The sequence below is a fragment of the Ptychodera flava genome, chromosome 12 (assembly GCF_041260155.1).
Source record: "Ptychodera flava strain L36383 chromosome 12, AS_Pfla_20210202, whole genome shotgun sequence".
NCBI lineage: Eukaryota > Metazoa > Hemichordata > Enteropneusta > Ptychoderidae > Ptychodera > Ptychodera flava.
The window spans coordinates 2,517,658-2,537,393 of record NC_091939.1 but is presented as its reverse complement, the minus strand read 5'-3'; the positions used below and the strand labels follow the sequence as shown (position 1 = coordinate 2,537,393).

The window sequence follows — 19,736 nt, the reverse complement described above, 5'->3', positions numbered from 1 at the left end:
TCTAAAGTTTACCTCCAGTACCTATGTTGCAGACCTTATTTGCGTTTGTTATTCTTGTTTTTCTGGTTGTACTGTGTAGAAATCATTGTCATAATATGCAGCAAAATTCTACATTGAATGTAGAATTTTGCTGCACTGAACAGATAAAAATAACATTCATCGTTGACCTTTGGTACCAATACTACTAGTATGTACCAATTCCGATCAAATGTGTGCAACACCGTATCATTGGTGGTGTATTTACTATCCTTAATGACTAAGGAAGATTTTACAGCTCATATGATCACTTCCATTATTGTTCAAATTTTACTAGTTTTAGACATGATCACTGACCATTGCTTGAAAAGTCTGCATAACAGCTTGAAGCCAATGCACACCATTCAGTTACAATATGTGCACTACTGTTTCATTGTGTTACATATGTAAATAAATGGTAGTCCAATGGGACAATCAATACTAGAAATAAGTTGTCCTTAGGTGAGGTTTGATTGTCCTGGAACAAGGGACCACCATCAATTTTTGTGCCCCAAAATTGCAACCGTGTCCCTGATGTGTTACAGAACAATAAGTTGGGCGTTTGAACCTATATACAATGAAATTATAGCAGTAAAGTCTAAAGCACAGCCATCTCTGTGAATGTCTCCATTGTCCTGCGGCCCTTTGTTTTATTATTCTAAATCAGTGCATTCATAAATGTGTTTTCATGCATTAAATAAATTGAATACAGCAAAAACTATAATTGTGATCAACATGAATAAACTGGAAATAAATAAAACATAAATAAAATATATGTGCACAATATGAAAATTCTTTAAATAGTGCCAAAAATTAAAAAAAAATTGCGAATGCCTGCATTTTACGTAATCCAGTACCTAACAAATTCTTTTGCAGAGAAAAGAGGCACATTAAATTAAATGCATCCACATGAAAATGCCCTCTGGGAAAACATGGTGTCAATCAACTGTGTTTCCAAACTATCGCAATACAAAACTGCCTTTCTACTCACCGTGCTATGTATGTTAAACAGCGGAGAAAGTATTATCAAAATTTGTATCTTTTGGATACACAAACGAAAATATGAAATATCAAATAGATTATCCAAAACTCTCCATTTTTTGATTTATTATTTATTTTTGATGTGCGCCATCCTATTGATAGCTAGACACAGGATTTTGACTAGTTTTACTGTGTAGCCTAGCTGACAAGTAAATTACAAATATAAAATCCATGAATTGTTCTTCAATATTACATTGAAATTACTGGAAAGATACTACTGGCCAGACGAGTAGCAATACCGGTATGTTAATGCAGTGAATGGAAAGATATGCAAATCAATATTATGCGTTCTCTACATTGCTGTACTTTCATCAATGGAAGTTGTATACAGTGTACTTCACTACGTTCTGATATATGTTCCTATGTGAAATCCCAAACTAGGAACAACAAAATGTACATATTAATACTTTGAAGACATAGTTTACTATACCGGTATGCAGGCTAGCTCTATGGTACAAGTATGCCTGAGCAACTGACAAGAGCCATCGGTACACATAATTCACTCAATATGCTGCTAGGCCTGACTACAGAAACTGATATATCAAGAAAATAGAATACAGAAACGGCACCACAAGTCCTGCTTGAATTTGTTCCTCCTCAGGATCAAAAATGCTCACCCTCTTAACACGAAAAAAGCTGTGACAGCCATGGAAAGTCAAGGAGCTGCATGCACAAACAGAGACACCAGTTCTGTAATGTCAGACACATAACGTGATGAAGGTCATTATGTACATTGGCTTTATTCCCCTTGTCACTTTCATCGCAAATCAGTCATGCTTATCTTGCAGTCATGGTGACTAAAATTTTAAAAGAACAGAAAATGCACTACTAGTGGTTACATGTGTAAACACTGCCTTTTGTCACAATGACTTTTACTTTGCAGTGACCTTGCCATGTCAAGGGCACACCTAACAACACTGTCATTTAGCAATCTAAAGTTGTTTTCAATTTGTCATTAATCATAACCACCTGCTGTATGAGCAGCCATTGGAGATAAAAACATTACCATTTATTCAATTGAAATACAGTATATCAGTCATCTACTTAAGATTAGCAGTTTAATTTGAAATGTACCGTACATTACGTCGTGTTGTTCAGATCTATTGCAGAACCAGCCTTGATTATGGTAGATATTTCAATCTCGCAAAATATTCAGAATAATTTGCAGGTGTGCTGTTCTATGGTCTTATTTTGATGCTCATGCTGTAAACAGGTTTTCTCACTACCCCGGTATTATTTTAAATTGAAAAAAAATGATTTTCCCTGTGGAGTCAATAGCAGTGGATCATTTTGAACTTTAAATAGGTTGTTGATGTGTACCAAACTTTGCACTGAGACCCTTGATGTTTATTCTTGACAGTGAAAATTATTTTTAAAAGTGACGTATCCTTGTGGCAAATTTGAGCAAATGTTTGAATGTATCAGTTGCAAGGAGGTGACATGCTGTATCTGCATTTTGCTATAAAATGTATTTTTATGTTAGTGGCATTTCTGGCAACCATAATGGAAAGGTACCTACATGTAGAATTAATCATCTGTACGTTGTGTTCAGGAAAGAATTTAATGACACAATGTGATCAGATTGTTTCCAATGATTATCTATAGGTCTGTACTGCACAATTATATCCACCATATAACAAACCTGGTTCACACAGGCGAATTGGCCAGTGCCAAATACTAGGTCCCACACAGCACCAGACTAAGGATTAAATGTAGTTTCTGTTCAGCAATGACTGCAATAAAACAGTGTGGCAACTTCACTGTAGGTTTACTATATGTGGCACGACTTGTGACTTGGCAACATAAAAAGTTCAAACTAGGTCCAAGCTAAAGGAAATAATTGAATGATTTTGGTTATGTAACCATGACATTGTAATGCCATATTACCTGGTTCCTTAAATTCTCAGAATATCTTCCCCTCCAGGAATGGCAGTTCACAATTCTCAGGTTGAATTTGCAAAATGTGTCAAGAAGTATATTTATCCCTTGCTGATTTTGTGGAGGGACTGTGTCTGAATGTATGTGTTTATATTTTAGAGATAAAAGTTACTCTGGCAGTCAAGTCATTATTATGCACCTGTTGCTGTACAAGTAACTTGTAGGATTCTTAGCGTCAAGTAATTTCAGTATTGTTTAAGTTATATGAATCAAATTTCAATATTTGTGACTTGTCAGTAAATTATATTTAACCCCAGACCTGCTTATTTTTCTGACGTCAGTGCATGGAAAGTAGAATGAGCTAATTACTCTAGTGGAGACTAGCGTTCTGAGAATGAATTCATCACAAATCATTTAAATGTACTGTAGCTCGTTTGATTAAAGCCGCAAAAGCTGTGAATTTTATGCATTATTTTCTTGATTTTATTTTCAAACCAGTATTGGTTCGTGTAAATGTGCTAAATGAAGGATATATGTTTCCAGAAGTGTCACTGCTCACTGATGTGGACCATGCCTTCATGTTTTGACAGGTTAAATAATAAATGGGTGCTGCACTCAAATATCTTCAGACACCTAAATATAACTCTAAAATGGACATTTAATAGAGGAAGGTGTTACTGTGTATAATGATTGGGTCTATACATTAAATATGTCCCTGTGAGGATGGAGGGGTCAGTGCGTGACAAACATTAGTATTTTAGCCTCAGCCAGTCTTAAATTCTCCACACAGGACTTTGTGAATAACCGTGTAATATTGTATCATGTAATTACATTTCATAGCCTGCCATTGAGAGGTTGAACAAAATTGAAGAGAATTTATGGTAACATTTTCCTAATCATGGTAATGCAGTGAGAATGCATGCGAGATCAGTTCTATGATGTAGTGACTAATCATGTACTTGGTTACTATACAATTGCATGTAGGTTGATTTGTTTCAAACATTCTGCATGCATACATACAGACTATAAGGCCACATTGTCATTTTGGCGAATATTCAAGTTGATCTCACTAAGTTCTCTGTATTGATTTCAAGCACCCCCATTAGTCTAGACTGACATGAAGTCATGCGCAGTATTTTGTCACAGATTTCAGGTTACAACAAGGCTATACCGCAAATTAAGCGTTTTTTTTTTCTGCCAATATATTCACCATCAGGTCAAATCGGTTAAAACCAGTGAGGCATTACATATTCCATACTGTATGCTGAATGTCTGAAGACCCCTGAAGACATAATATGGTAAGTACTGTAATTTACTGACTTAAGTGCTATATTATATCATACCAGTACATGTATATTGATGGCACAAATACCGGTACTGTGACCTGATTGGTTGAGATGTGAAATTATTTGTGCTACATTTGCACTATATACATGTACCGGTACTATAGCACTGTTGGCATGAACTCTCAGCTAGAGAAAAATTCCTTTTTGAGATTTCAAGCCAGATCAATTTCAGTTAAATATTACAATAGCAATAAACCACCTCAGCAATGCGTACATCACTCAATTTTGACCATTCATGCACATATGTAATGAACTGGTCAAAATCTCTTGGTATACCATTGCTTGGTGTGGTTTATTGCTCTAACATATCGTGCGAAGTTGGTGAAAAATATATCACTCTATACCACTTTTCACTGACTCGGTAGATAGGAGAGTGATACGCTTGGATATCTTTCTGTTCAATGTGAATATTCTAGTATCATGGTGTCCTTTGTTGATTACTTTGTTGGTATTTATTGAAAGTTTTGGATTATCATAATGAAGAATTCACTGCATAACTATCATTAGATAAATGAGGTAAGATTCCCTGAGCATCATTTCAATCAGAATCATTAGAAAATTATAATTAATATCAAGATGAAAAAATGCCATCCATGGGGCCAACATTTCATCTGGATCATTTTACCAAGAGAAATTTGAATGACAGGTTAAAAATGCACCCTAAAGGGAAAAGAGAATAAAATCTTTTAAAGGGACATTATTTGTATCTTTTGACCTCATATTGTTGCAAACAAACAGTCGATAATGTTATTCGACTTACTGAAAGATGTCTAAAAAACGGTCGACCATAGACAACTTCCATTCCGTTTGCGTACACCGTATAGAAAAACCTTGGGTCTGAGGTTAATGGAGGGTACTACTGTTAACCTCAGAGTTGGCAGGTTGACCTGCGATCAGACCACACTGCTAACTGCTATCTAGGCTGCTGTAAGCATCCGCGTGTAAAAAAAATAAACCACACGAAGTGACAGTCAAAAGCGCAGTATTGCAGTTTCGGGATTCCCTATTACCGATCCCGTTTGCTCAGTTACATTTTGACGGTCAGTTTTTCATGGAAATCTTGACGGCCAATCCTGCTCTTAGATACACCATTCTTTGCTACTACAGAGCACATTTTAGAATTGGGCATTTCAAATGCCTACCAGTACCAGCTGACGACGACAAGGCCTATCATTGCGGATCTTTTTCATCTCGTTTGTTCCTCCATATGCATATGTAGACTTGCCCAAAGCCTTTGGGCATAGAAATGTGAAAACTGAGTAGAATGAAGGGATATTTACTTCAGCAGACAGTCACGTTATTGTCGAGGTGATCGCGAAATTGAGCAATGTACTTAGGCGACTGACACGTACATTATGCATGTATGTTGTTGGGTGAAAACTAACTCTGCGTGGCAGGCTGACAGCACCTCGGTTGCGGCGTGCAGTTTCTCCACCAAAAACAACCCATTTTTAATCCCAAACTTGCATTGAGTTTCGTTTTCAAGCACACCCACCTCGCCTGGGTACACGATTAGCCCTGCGTACAGGTCTGTGTGTTCCCGGCGTTATACGGCGTGGAGGCCGTACGCAGGGCTTTAGGTACACGATGTGCTCAGCTGCGCTTCTTACGTAAAGCCCACTTTTGGGAGTGGGTCGGAGGCACAGAGGCCGTAAGCGAACGGGTCTAGGCAACTGTCATTGCGATGTACTCACTTTTGGTTCGAAATGCGATTCAACTGATACAAATAATTACACGATGCACAGAGAATAACAACATTCAAACAGATCTTGTGTGTCGAGAGGTGACTCCAATCGTGAGCAGTATCAATGACAATACTCCCCGGCACGGTGTCACAATGTCACCGAAGCTACACACCGTGCAGTGTTCAGTCCGAGTTTGATGTTTCCAGGTTCAACAAGTGATCATGTCGTGTTTGTAAAATGAACCAACGTAATGGCAAGAAAATGCCCTAAAATCTTAAAAGTTGACGAAGATTTGCTAACGATCAAATGCACAGGAAATGTATTACTCTGTACCTGTTTCACTATCACCGCAGCCATCTGACATCGTTTTAGTTTTACCATTGACGTATTTGCGTCTATGGTTTTATTTGTTTCACAGTCCGTGTCATCGATACTAAAATCAAACTTACAAGCAAATGCCCTGCTTACTTTCACTATTTGACAGTAGTTTGTGATACGTGCATTTGTTTATGCAACGTGTGCTCCTCGATATCCGTTGTGCTGAAGTTAGTGTGTAGGTCACAGGCCTTTCACGTTCCAGCTGTACTTTGATGGTTGACGTATGCGTAGTAATATTGGTCATGTGCTGGGGTTCAATCATGGCGGTTGGTTCAAATCGCGCGGACGCCCTTACCAACATTGAACCTTGCCGTAAAGAGCAAGAAGGTGGTTTTACATATCCTTGAAGCCGTCCATAGTCACAATTTAGGTCTCCCATTGATTTGACCGGGGATTTCAGTCATCGAAAAAATGAAAAAAAAGTCAAAAGATACAAATAATGTCCCTTTAATAAATGAAATGAAATTCATAAAATATTTGACAAGGAACCTTATGCTATGCTGTGTGGTATCTGCTAGATTGAGTCTAAAGAATCGTGAAGGAACACAGATTTTTTCAGTATCTGTCCACATCTACAGCTCACAGTACGTGGGGTTATATACCCACAATGCTGCTTGATTTGTGCACTCACACATTACTTGCTAATGGCTTATTCAATTCTATTCATTTCATAGTATTCAAATTTAATTTGAAAATTGTTTGTTAAAAGTATGCTGTAAAATTGTTGATTGTGTTTCAAATTCAAGTATATATTGAATTATTCAAATTGGGAAGTCAGAAAGAAATGATCATCAAAACAGTGCTGTAAAATATGGACCAAGCTGTTCTGTGTGCAGAAGAATTTTGCTTCAGTTCTGTGGTTGATCTCAGTGTCACTGTGTGTACAGATCAAGGAGAATTATAGGTGACATACTAGTAACATACTGTCTGCAGTAGAAAGTTTAGAATCCTAAATGGCATCCATATGAACTTTTGTACTACAGTAAACATTTGTCAGTGTGTAAGTAAGGGATTATACCAGTAACATGCAAGTTAAATATATATTTTTATCATGCTTGTTTTAGATTTATGAAGATAATTCCTCATTCTTTTCCCAAGCCAATGTATTAGCTTTGTCAACACAATGCATCCTGTACAATATGCGTCATTCACCGGATTAAGGCAGAATACACCTTGGGAAAATATTTGGACTCAAACTTTTATGATCCTTTTATTATCTACCACTTGTAGAGGCTCATATTTGGTGTGAGAAAAATTTCAGTCAATTGATGGTCATTTTATTGTGATGAATAGTATGATTAGAGCTGTGACTAACATGCACACCTTGACTAATAATTAATATGGTTCAAATGGTACATACCGGTACTGTACTACATGTACAGTTTGAAAAAATACAACAAAATACTAGGTATCACTCTCATGCACTGTATGTGTGTGTTTTTCTTTTGATGCAACCTAAATCTTTTTACCTTGTATAATAGTTATAGGTAATCCAATAACAGCTTGTAAGTTGTACTTTAAAAGGAGAGATACCAAAAATTACATCATCCCTCCTAAAATATGTACTTTCCAATCCATATTTGAAATTTAATGATTCCACCTACTACGAATGTGAAACACCAAAACTACCCACCTTATCATACAAGTGGTACTTTCCCCTACATTCCTGATAACCTTTGACCTTTAGACATTCAGTGAGAGCTAAATGACCTATGACTTGAGACATTTAACAAGATTAGACATTAGGCATTCAGCCAAACATGTACTTCATTTGTGCTCCACATGTACATGTATTGTTGAGTTAAAAATATATTGAGTTGTAATTTGCAAATCTTTACTTCGGCAGCATTTCACTCTTAATTCTACTGCTATTGCTAATTGTTCTGATTTATTGCATGAAAATAATGCCACGATGACAATCAAATACAAACTCAGGACCTAAACCTTCAGCCAGCGAGATACAGTGGCAAAGTTACCGGTAGTTGTTGATAATTAATGTTCATCAAGAGTCAGCAAAATTACTGCAAACACAATTTGGTGCAAATACATACATGCAGGCAACCCTTATACCGGTACATATACATGTACATGTAGGGTCAGCTGATGTTGATTCTCTTTTGCTTGACATGTCTCATATTCTTGATTTGAGTATCTACCATAAATAGGCAATAGTGAAGATTCTTGTCCACAATTTTGTTCAAGTAACTGATCTGAAAATTTCAATATATCATACACTGTAAACTGTTATACACTGCAGACTTATTTTCTGTGCAGTCCACATGAATCTCTATTTGGTTACCTTGATAGCAGTGTCTCAGCTATTGACAGTGTACAAGTTAGAAAATGCACCTGAGATCAGTTCGACATCTGCACAAGCTATTTTCATAGAAAACAACCTACTGTACCTTCATAATCTACTTAGCAGTTGTTCTTTATTGCCACCTTAAAATCCCATCAAGGAACCTTGGGATATGCAGGGTCTGTGTCATCTTCAGATGACTTAGTTTTGATTGACAACTGAATTTTGGTCCATGACTGAAGTTAATCCATCAAATTAGACATATCAGATGCACATAGACTGTGCTGACAGTAGTTTCATACCAGGCATTTCAGCATGACTTGTCAGGGCTCAAAATTAACTTTTTTCCCTGGTAGTCCACTGGAGCTACCATGCATACCGGTAGAATAAGAAACTTTATTTTACAAATCAGGGCTATAGAAAATAGGAGGCAGCAGGCAAAAACAACCAGCTGTCAGCTCAATTTGCCGACTGTGAAAAAGTAGTTTTAGTAAAAAATTAGGACATTTTGCGAAAACTTAATGTGCACATACATGTACACTACTTGTAACCGCCTGAACTTTTAGTTTTGCCAACTGTAACCAAAAGTTTCTACATCCCTGTAAATACAAATTTAAGTTATAGACAACACATTTCACTTGCATTTGGCCAGTGGAGCTTTAAAGTTGATATTTTACTCAATGTGACTTGTGTATGAATAAATCTAAATGAAACAAATCACATTTATTGAAAGATTGAAAACCCAATAGTTTATTATTCAGATCCTTGTCAATTTTCCCAGCATTCACATGAGTGGTGTTGCTGATGACATCATCCAGTTGTTGCTGCAATAATCAACTCAACAGTTCAGGTCTGAAAGTTGCATTTCTTCTCGACATTCAGATCTGACATTACTCCACAAAGGTAGTGATGTGCGTTTCAAAATAAGGAAATCTGTGCTTATCTCATCCTCTGTTACAAATACCAAAGCGAAGCATTTGGGAAAAGGCACAGAGAGGACATGTAAAGTAAAGGCCTTGAGAGAAAAAATGAATGACAATTGTTCAAGAATTCATCAAAAATATTAATTCAAAGGCCACATTTGCATTGGTTGAGGTGAGACTGTACGTTCAAAGAAAACCGCACAAAATGTAAATGGAATTGAAACTGCTCTACGTTTTGGATAATTACTCTGAGATGAGTTGAAAATGATTGATATGCAGGAAACAGGAAATCAGTGATTTCAAAGTGATATCAAATTTCCTGTAGAATGGTTATCTTCAGTGGTTATACTGTACCATGTATGTCACATGAAAGGCTGACAGTGTTTTAAGTGATAGGGAACTGAAAGCTGCAATTTACTGAATGCTTAACATGAAATCAAGAAGAGTGTGCTGTTGGACATTTCAGTTTGTACAGCTTGGGTGGCAAGGTCTTGCTTGTAAAAAAAGCTAGACCCCTCCATCCACTACCCAAAAAAATGACATGCTCTTTGACAGGAAAAAAAAACATTACCCTCAGTACCGGTATATACACATTTTTGTACTCTATCATAGGATCATACCCTTGATCATACATAATTCTTCCAACTACATTAATGTGGCTAATTTTTTATGTTTGCCTGAAAGCGACATGTTTTGTGCTTCCGACCTTGCATGACCTTGCAATAATGTTACACAGATCCTTAAAGGTATACTGTCACCTGTCCAATTTTGCCACAGTTACCATGGAAAGAGAAAATCTAACCAATCACAGATTTTAAGCGGGTGCCCGCTTTTTAAAAGCAGCGCCCTCGCATGGGCATTTTGAATAGCAAGGAACGCCCATATATGGACATAGTTAGATTACAGGTGACTGTACCGGTATACCTTTAATGTGCTTTCAAATTTCAGCAATCATATCACAGAGCTGTAACTTACCGTACTCGTCCGAGTATAAGCCCCTGCTCGTGTATAAGCCCCCCTACTGATTTCAGAGGATTTTAGAAAATGCATTACATCCGTGTATAAGCCCCTACCCTAGTGTAACTCAAATACAGAAAGGTTAGGAGAGTATATTTGGTCATTTAACTTGGTAAAATTACTTTTAGATAATAAAGAAACTATTAAAAGATGTTAAAACAATGGGAAACTGGAGTTTCCTTGACAGCATCGTAAGGAAAATGACACGTTTTCCCACTATTATCTTGATTCTTTGACCCTGCTCACCCCCGTCGCCTAAATAGAATAGTCTCACTCACGGCAGCCATTGTTTATTTTCATTCACGGCCACGATGTTTTTCATTCTCTAAACATGCCGTTTCTTTTGTTTGAAGCAATTATCCTTTCATTTGTGAAGACTTTTGCTGGTGACTATTACAATTTTCACTGCTATGTTGTTGTTTCCACACGATGTAGACAGTTTGATACTGGAATATTGAGTTGCCTTTCCGTGTAGGCAGTGCATGCCTGTTCACATTACATGTACTGTTGATCAGCAGCATGTATGACGTCTTTGTTTCAAGTTTGGATTTTTTTTTGACGCTAAAATTTCACCAAAATGTCACGTCTGTGTTCAGAGATTGTACAATCAATTTCTTTTGATGTGTAAGTCGATTTTGAAAGCGATAGAATGATTGAGTGGTGTTGAAAAAAATCGTGCATAAAATTAGCATAAATTAAGCGTCCATGGCAGATAACATGGGGTTGCTCGAGTATAAGCCCCTCCCCTAGTTTTACAGCTGTTTAGTGTTGCCCAACCGGGGGCTTATACTCGGACGAGTACGGTATTTTCAAGCGTTTGCCACAAAATTCTACAAAACTTGACATTTGGCTACATTATCATACATGTAAGTTGTTAAAGAGAGAAAATTTTACTGGTGAATGACATTCTAATCAAACATCAGGATAGGAATTCATAAAGGTGATATTGCAAGTTAGTAATGTCATTGTTGGCAGCCATGATACACCAGTACATGCAAATTATCTACATTATTTTATCAGTTTTCACCATTACACTTACAGAGGGGATGAACACGGGATTGGGAGAGCTGGAGGATTTAAAAAAATTGTTGCTGGTCATTTATAGGGAAAAAATGTCCACCCAGAAAAAATGTTTCAAGGAAGGCTGTAAAAAAATTGTGCCATGTACCGGTACCTTAAGACAGCAGATTGTGTCAGCTGTACATGTATGGTGGTAACTCCTACCGTACCCAGCTTTCATAGAGTACTACCTAGCTTTCATAAATGGGTTGATAATTAATCTGATGCTTGGGATATATGGTATGAATGGGTTAGTTGAAAGTTACAAGGAGAAACCTGAGAATGCTTGGATGTGTACTTGTATAATGTTATTTGCAAGTTATTTACAAATACCGGTACATTACTGCTAGTTATCAGATAATGTCAATGTTTGTCAAATATCAATTAAATGTGTATGTTATGCGCTGGTATGTTAAAGTTGAATATTTTATCCTGAACCGGTGTTTACTGCAAAAGAAAGTACTGGTAATGCCACTGACATTGTTGTAGGTCATTTGATAAAATATATTTAATGAAGAAAACAAAACCTTCACATGCAACTCAAAGCTCTGTAAATAATTTTGTTTTGTGATATGCATTGCACATGTAATTGCATTAGCTCCAGTATTCTGTCACACGTGTTGACTTTGCCTTTTGGTTGAAATTGTAAAAGATATGACCTATAAACACTTTCAACACCCTGACAGGTTAAAAATAATATATATTATTGCATGAATACATGGGTTTGTGTGCCTGAGAGCAGGTGACAATTCACCAGACACAAGGAGGAGTAATATCTCAAGAATGATGTTTTGATGATCGTAAGTGATATGTGAAGAAAATATGTTAGGATCAAAGCTAGTATGTAATATAAAATCCTGATCAACTACAAGCATTCTAGCAAGTCATAGACAACGCAGTGTGACAGCCATTAATTCTTTTCCTGCCAAGTTCATATTTCACCATCAGGTCAAGTTGATTAAAACTAGTAAAGCAAAACATGTCCCATATGGTGCATTTGAACAAAGATATGAAGATTTGAAGGTCCCTGAAGACAGAGCTACATGTACTGTAGACATGAAATTTACAAAGCTGCTATAACAAGTGGGTGAAAAAATTCACATGGTTTTGGCTCAATACCACTTATAACTGACTTGGCAGATAGGAAGTGATAGTGTTTGAGAGGTAAAGGGTTAAACTTAATATGTACCGCGTACTAGCTGCCATCCCTAATGTTCAGATATTGCTCATGCTCTTGCCATATGGAGGCTGTGAATCTCGCTTGCTGGTACAGGTATGTTGCAGGGGTTGTTACATATATGAGGCGCGTCACGCAAAAAGGTACCAAACGACATTGTCATGCAAATGAGCCAGCAGCACTTTAGAACGTCACACGTAACGTAGGCATGTTCGCGGCGCGGTAGAATGTTGGCGGGATTATTAATTAGATGGAACGTCCAGTGTCATCTGCTGCAAGCTCTTTCGTTGATAGTTCAACATGGCAGGCACTAGTGATGGCGATAGCTTTTTTGTAGTCGATACTGTATTACAAGATACAGTAAACCAGTATTCTCAGGAAATTTTAGAAGGTTCACAAGATGACAACTATGATAGCCTGAGTGATGTTTCTGAGGGCGAGGTCAGGGTCGACCCGGAAGTTCAACCGTCGATCAACATCAATGACACTGATAGTGAAAACGAAGTGGACGAAGCAGAAGCAAATTCACAAGAACTTGTTGAGGATTATCTGAATACCTTAGATGGCCAGGATCATGCTTCACAAGGTGGGGAAGTCGACGTTTCAAGCAAGGACATTGTATTAAATACCTTTGAACGAGCTTGTGGATGTAATAACAAGTGCTATCGTCTACTGAACGTCGACCGTGTCTACGAACATCGCCTTCAAATGCTCGAGTTTGACAAAAACGAAAAAGAAATTCTGGTTCTTTCAAAACTCCAAGGTACATAGTATGGAATATACTGCAGACTCCACAAGACGAGGGAAGAGGCAAAAATCGCGATTTCGGTACGACTTTGAAGGCCTTGAAGTGTGTCGAACAGCCTGGCAGTTTATTTACGTTGTGGGTAGGTAAACTCAGTCATTGCAGTCAATAGGATTAATTTATAAACTGTGTTGGATTGAGTGTCATTGCTCATAACAAAGTGTAAAATCGGCTCTTCAACAAAAATTTTAATTTTACTTGTGTGACAACGACAGGCACCTTTAGCTTTAGTATTTCAGAACTGTTCAGCTTGAGGTGACATTTTAAGGCCGAGTTCAGCAGCCATGATTTTTTCAAGTGGCTAGAGCGTATAGAGTCTAGCCAAACCCTTGACCCCATGCCCTTGTTGAAGTTGTTCAATGTCTGTGCCATCAAGGCCGAGTGATAATATTTTTTCACGTATGAAAATAATTTGTCAAGATCAGGTTTTACGAGAACGGTAAATCATTGATTTAATTGGTATATTCACATTCAGGGCATTGACATTTGAAAAACTTTCAAATGTCTGTGATGGATTCTGATCTACGCGTAGGTTTTAGGTTTAAAAAAGATTGTGTCAGTATCACAATTACAACCTAAATGTTTTGTCAGATTAATACAAAGAAAATTATCTAGATTATCCTAGGTTCATGTCCAACCTGAATGATAATGTAATATGAAATCAAAATATCAGTGAACACATACATTCTTAAAGTTAAGTCTCACAGTTACATTTTTGTACCATTGATGTATTTTGTATCACTTCATCACCCTCAGGCAATAAGCAATTTAGAAATCTGAAGAAGCACTATGTTGAACACGGTGTTTGTGCCAAGAAGACATGGAAACAAAGGGAGAAGGCCTCCAAATGCATTTTCATTTGAGGTAAATATTTTCAGAAAGCTTATTTTAATGCAACATTGTGATCTTGCAGAAGGACACTTGAAGGGTGTTTGGAGTTACAGTTTCACGTTCATGTTTCATAATTCATTGAAAAAACATTTTTTTCATCTCCCATTATATTTTATTGTTCTACATGTATGTCATGTTTGAATAACAAGGAACTACAATTGAAAGTGCTGTAAGTGCTAATGTGTTTTGATATATACTGTTTTGGTGTATTAAGGTTTATCCAAGTTGCTATGACTATATTGTTTTTCAAAAGTACAAATGTGTATTTATGCATCTCACAGTTTTAGCATATTGCCAAACAAAATGCAAAACAATTGTCCTTCAATATATTACAGATCAAGATCTGCTTGATATTTCCAGATATACTATACAAACTCTTCAAATGTTCCAATTCAATAGTATGTACAATAACTAACTGAGTTAGGTTCAGCTTTAGAAATGTTTTATGACAGAAACCCCATGTAAATAAATTGTAATACCAGGCTGGTCATGATGTGTTTGCTGATCAATTTTTCTTCATAATACCACATTTTGTTTCAGTAACAAAGAAATATAAGGCATCTGACATGAACTGAACATTGAACTAATTTTTCATGCAAACAACATACAATATGTAAACTGTAAGAGTTTGTATTTTTATTATTCACATGTAGACACTTCGCAAGGCTGTGCAATTTATTCAAAGCTTCGCTCAGTCAAACGGTATTCCTATGGAAGCCGCGCCAAGTGGCCATGACTCACACCCACCTGTATACTTACCTGCAAATTCAAGGAAAGAAGACATTCACATGAGCTACAAGCAAACCTGTGAAGCTGAAGGTGATCAATATGTTGGACTCACACTATTCAAGAATCTTTAGAGAGAGAGTGTACTGCACATCAAAATACTGACTCCAGGAACTGATATTGGCCCAAAATGTGAGCATTTCAGACAAAAGGTATCACATGCAAGAACTGAGGTTGAAAAAGTAGAAGCAGTGACTGAATTCTCTAGACATTTAAAGATAGCAAAACAAAAGCGTGAAGTTTACTTGAATTGCACAAAACAAGCAAAGGAAGAGCTAGATAACCAGGTAGTGAAAATGGTGACCCTTGTTCAGTCAATTAACACAAAGTCCATTACACTTTTGATTTTGCTCAGAGTATTTTGATCCCTCATTTATCCAATCAAATCAGTCCATTTTATTTCTTATCTCTCAGGAAAATTCATTTATTTGGTATTGACAATGAAGGTACATCAAAGCAGGTGAATTACCTCTTAGATGAGAGTCAAACAATTGGCATAGATGGTACAAAATCTCATGGACCAAATACTGTAATTTCCATGTTACACCACTATTTGAGTACATACAGTGTTGGTGAGAAAGGTGCTATTTTTCATTGTGATAATCGTGCTGGACAAAACAAAAATAAAACAATGATACACTATCTTTTGTGGAGATGTGCTGTAGGTCTACATGACAATGCCACATTAGCCTTTATGGAAGTTGGTCACACAAAGTGTATAAATGATGCTTGTTTTGGTTTATTAAAGAAATTGTATAGACGTTCTGATATTTATAGTTTAGCTGAATTGGTTAATGTTATAAATTAATCAGCAAAGTGCAATACTGCTGATGGGTATCAATTACCAACAGATGATGCACCAAGATTTCAGTGGTATGATTGGGTGGATTTTTTCAGTCAGTTTTTTTTACCACTTCGGGGTATTTACAAATTAGTGTTTTTAAGTTTACCAAGTCAGAGCCAGGTGTTGTGTTTGTGAAAGAACAACTAAACAGTGATGAGGTAAAGTATGATCTCAGAAAGAGGGGTGTGCAATTGCCTTTGAATTCACAACATTTACCAGATATGCTTATCCCACCTGGTTTGAGTGTTCAAAGGAAACGGTATTTGTACAGTAAGATCAGACAGTACATTCCAGATCATTTGAAGGATACAACCTGTCCCAGGCCATAGAGTATTTTCAGATGTGTCCTGGACATCACATGAAACTTTATCTAGTTTTATATAGCAGTGTTTATTACAATTGAAATGAATTGTTATCAGAGTATCTTAGTGTGTTTAAGATAGAACGGTATTGACAGTCATTTTGTAAATGAAAATTACTTTTCTGTTTTATTTTATTCAATTCTAGTGAACTTGAATGGTGATATACTGGTCCAAGGTTTATTGAGACAGTGGTATAATGTATGCATAGTGAAAATGTACTACACAACGTCTTTATATGTACCATAATATGTCTTTACATGTGCCACACCTTGTATTTACTTGTATTGTCAGATGAATGAGTTTAATCTTCATACATTTAGAGCAGCATTGGTTGTTTGTCAGCGTACACACGTACACACCAACCATGGCAACCAACATCAGGGTCACAGGTATGATCATAAAGTAAAATGTTGAATTGACTTGACTAATCATAAACTGTATTGTAAAATTTGAACAGTTGATGTACTCATAGTTTCAAGTATGAGTTTTGTTCATTGTGTGATATTTAATATAGGTCTCAGACCAGTTTAAATGTATAACTTGTCTCTGTCAATTTCTCATGGACACACATATCAAACTTTTCCTTAATTTCCTTACTTTTTCTGATGAGGCTGAAAGTTGTATTTTTGCTAAACTTTCATGTGGGCAAATGTTGTGTTTGACCAAGAAAGTACATTCAACTGAAACACATATTTTCAACATTAATATTTCCAGTTCACTACTGTGTTCAATACTTACTGTTTGTGGAATTCAGACAGCCTACTACAGTTTATCACAAACACAAACAGTGAACAGCTGTCATTGACCTTGATGTGATGGAGGAGGAGTTACACAGCGCCCTCTATAGATCAAAAAGTGTTTGTGAAGACTGTCACAGAATCAATCATTTACACAATAATGTACATTTGAGGTCAATTCATCAATTTCATACACATAAGTCTTGCACATAAAACATCAAGTGCTAAATCAGTTATAAAAGTACCTGTAAACATCAAGGGGGAACAACACACTTGACTTTCAGTTTCCATTCACACTTTCAGTGTTAATCACATCTAATTGGGAATGAAAAGGCATCCTCAAAGTAAAAACATAAGCATTATCTTCACATGACTAGGTGTAGTTTATAGTTATTTTGAAATTGATTTCTCTCTTCTCATAGCTGATATGAATAAAAAAAATCAAATAGCAAGTTTTTATAAAGCAAGAGTTGTAAGCAACCTCAAAAAAGTAGACCTGTGCCCCTGTATATGATAATGGAATAATCCTGATAAGAAAATAATCACTTTATACTGCATTACATTGGAATAAATAAAGGAAATAAATCTATGGCAAAGGATTTGTTATTCATAAATGCTTTATTCACTCAGCTAACCACTTGGTATCTGATGAAGCTTCACCTTGAGTAAAGAAACCATTATTATTTCTTAATGATTAACCTAGGGAGCCAAATTTTAAAGTACATTTTTGCCAAGTTAGGGAGCCCTAATCTTACAGAAGAAACATATCTTATGAAAGCTGAAAAAGTGCATTTTATAATATACAAAAAACTCAGAATTGATATTTTTGACCATTAGGTACCTTTTTGCGTGACACGTCTCATATATATATATATATATATATATATATATATATATATATATATATATATATATATAATATTATATATATATATATATATATATATATATATTATGACAGAACCCCATGGCCGGTGAGTGCAAGCGCGCCGTACTAGCGGTATTTGCACGAGTGCTGCGGTGTATTCGGCGGCAGTCCTTTCACGAGCAAAGCGAGTGAAAGGACAGCCGAATACTCCGCAGCACGAGTGCAAATACCGCTAGTAGGTACGGCGCGCGTGCACTCACAGAGCATGGGGTTCTGTTATTATTAAATATGTTCTGTCTTTTATTTGCATCATTTACGAGAGAATCGACAATTAGTCAAGCGTACTACTTGTCTGTCAAAGCTTCGGGGCGACCCTGCGGAGTTATATAAGATTGACATTTCTGTAATGAGGCATTGAATCAGCTTTCACTTTTCATTGGTCAACGCCGCCACACCCTCTATTTTGATTGGCTAAACTATTGTTTACTTGTTTATCAAGGATGACGTAAGAGGAACGTCGAAGGGCTCGAACTTCGAAGTCCGCTTGCGATCGCTCACACGTACACATACGTAGCAACATGCCATAGATAGCCAAACGAAGAGAACTTTGAACATGGAACGCTTTTGATTTTTTCACATTTTGAGCTTGAAATTCTTCTAAATGATCGATACAAATAACAGTTTGAAGATTTTACGGGAAATTTAAGAGTAAGATACGGCAAATGTAACTTGTCGAACGATCAAATTTCAGTGTTTACAAGCGCTCACTGTTATCAGTAGCATGTAGCAGGACACACAAGCACAGAATAAACTGCATGCAAAAGTGACATTCTATTGTAAACAGGGAATATCCGCGCCGGTGAGAAAACTACAGGCAAAACGACTCTGAAAATGTTAACTATTTAATTGGCTCCGCTGCGCCCGCAGTTACGTGTGTTTCGATGTATGATGGCCGCCGTGGTACGGGGTACGGCGGCCACCGTGCATTCATGGAGCTAGAAACGGACGTCGCCCGTTGTCAATGTTTTTGCTTCGCTGACAAACAAACTGCTCTTCCGGATACTAAAAATCATCCTCACACTATAATAAGTACATGCAATTTTCTTTGTCGTAGTTTTTAATCTGTAATGTCATGCATTTTACTATGACGAGCATCGAACAAAAGTGAAATGAAATCTTGTAGACGACATTTTTTGTGTTTACAAACAAAAATAGTTCCGGGTCAAAGTTGGTAAATACTCATTAACATAAAGGTATGGCATAATGTTTTTAGTATTGCACTGCAGTGCAAATACCGTTAGTACCGCGCGCTTCGATGCAAGTAATCTGTGGTACATATGTAATATATATATATATATATATATATATATATATATATATATATATATTTAAAATATACCATTTTTGACCATTAGGTACCTTTTTGCGTGACACGTACTATATATATATTATATATATATATATATATATATATATATATATATATATATATATATATATATATATATATTATATATATATATATTTACCATTGAGAAACAATAGAATTTTGTGTGTGCTAAAAACGCCGTATGGAGCACCCGTTCCATAACACAAACAGTTCCAGGCGCCCCATCCCCTGGACT

General features: G+C 36.5%; 1 long non-coding RNA gene across 1 annotated transcript; it reads left to right on the top strand.

Moving 5' to 3' along the window:
- The first annotated feature begins 11,544 nt into the window (after positions 1-11,544).
- Positions 11,545-17,023, top strand: LOC139144700 (uncharacterized). The gene is made up of 3 exons (XR_011554836.1): positions 11,545-13,705; positions 14,380-14,487; positions 15,168-17,023. It is a non-coding gene; the product is annotated as an uncharacterized lncRNA (long non-coding RNA).
- Positions 17,024-19,736: the final 2,713 nt, after the last annotated feature.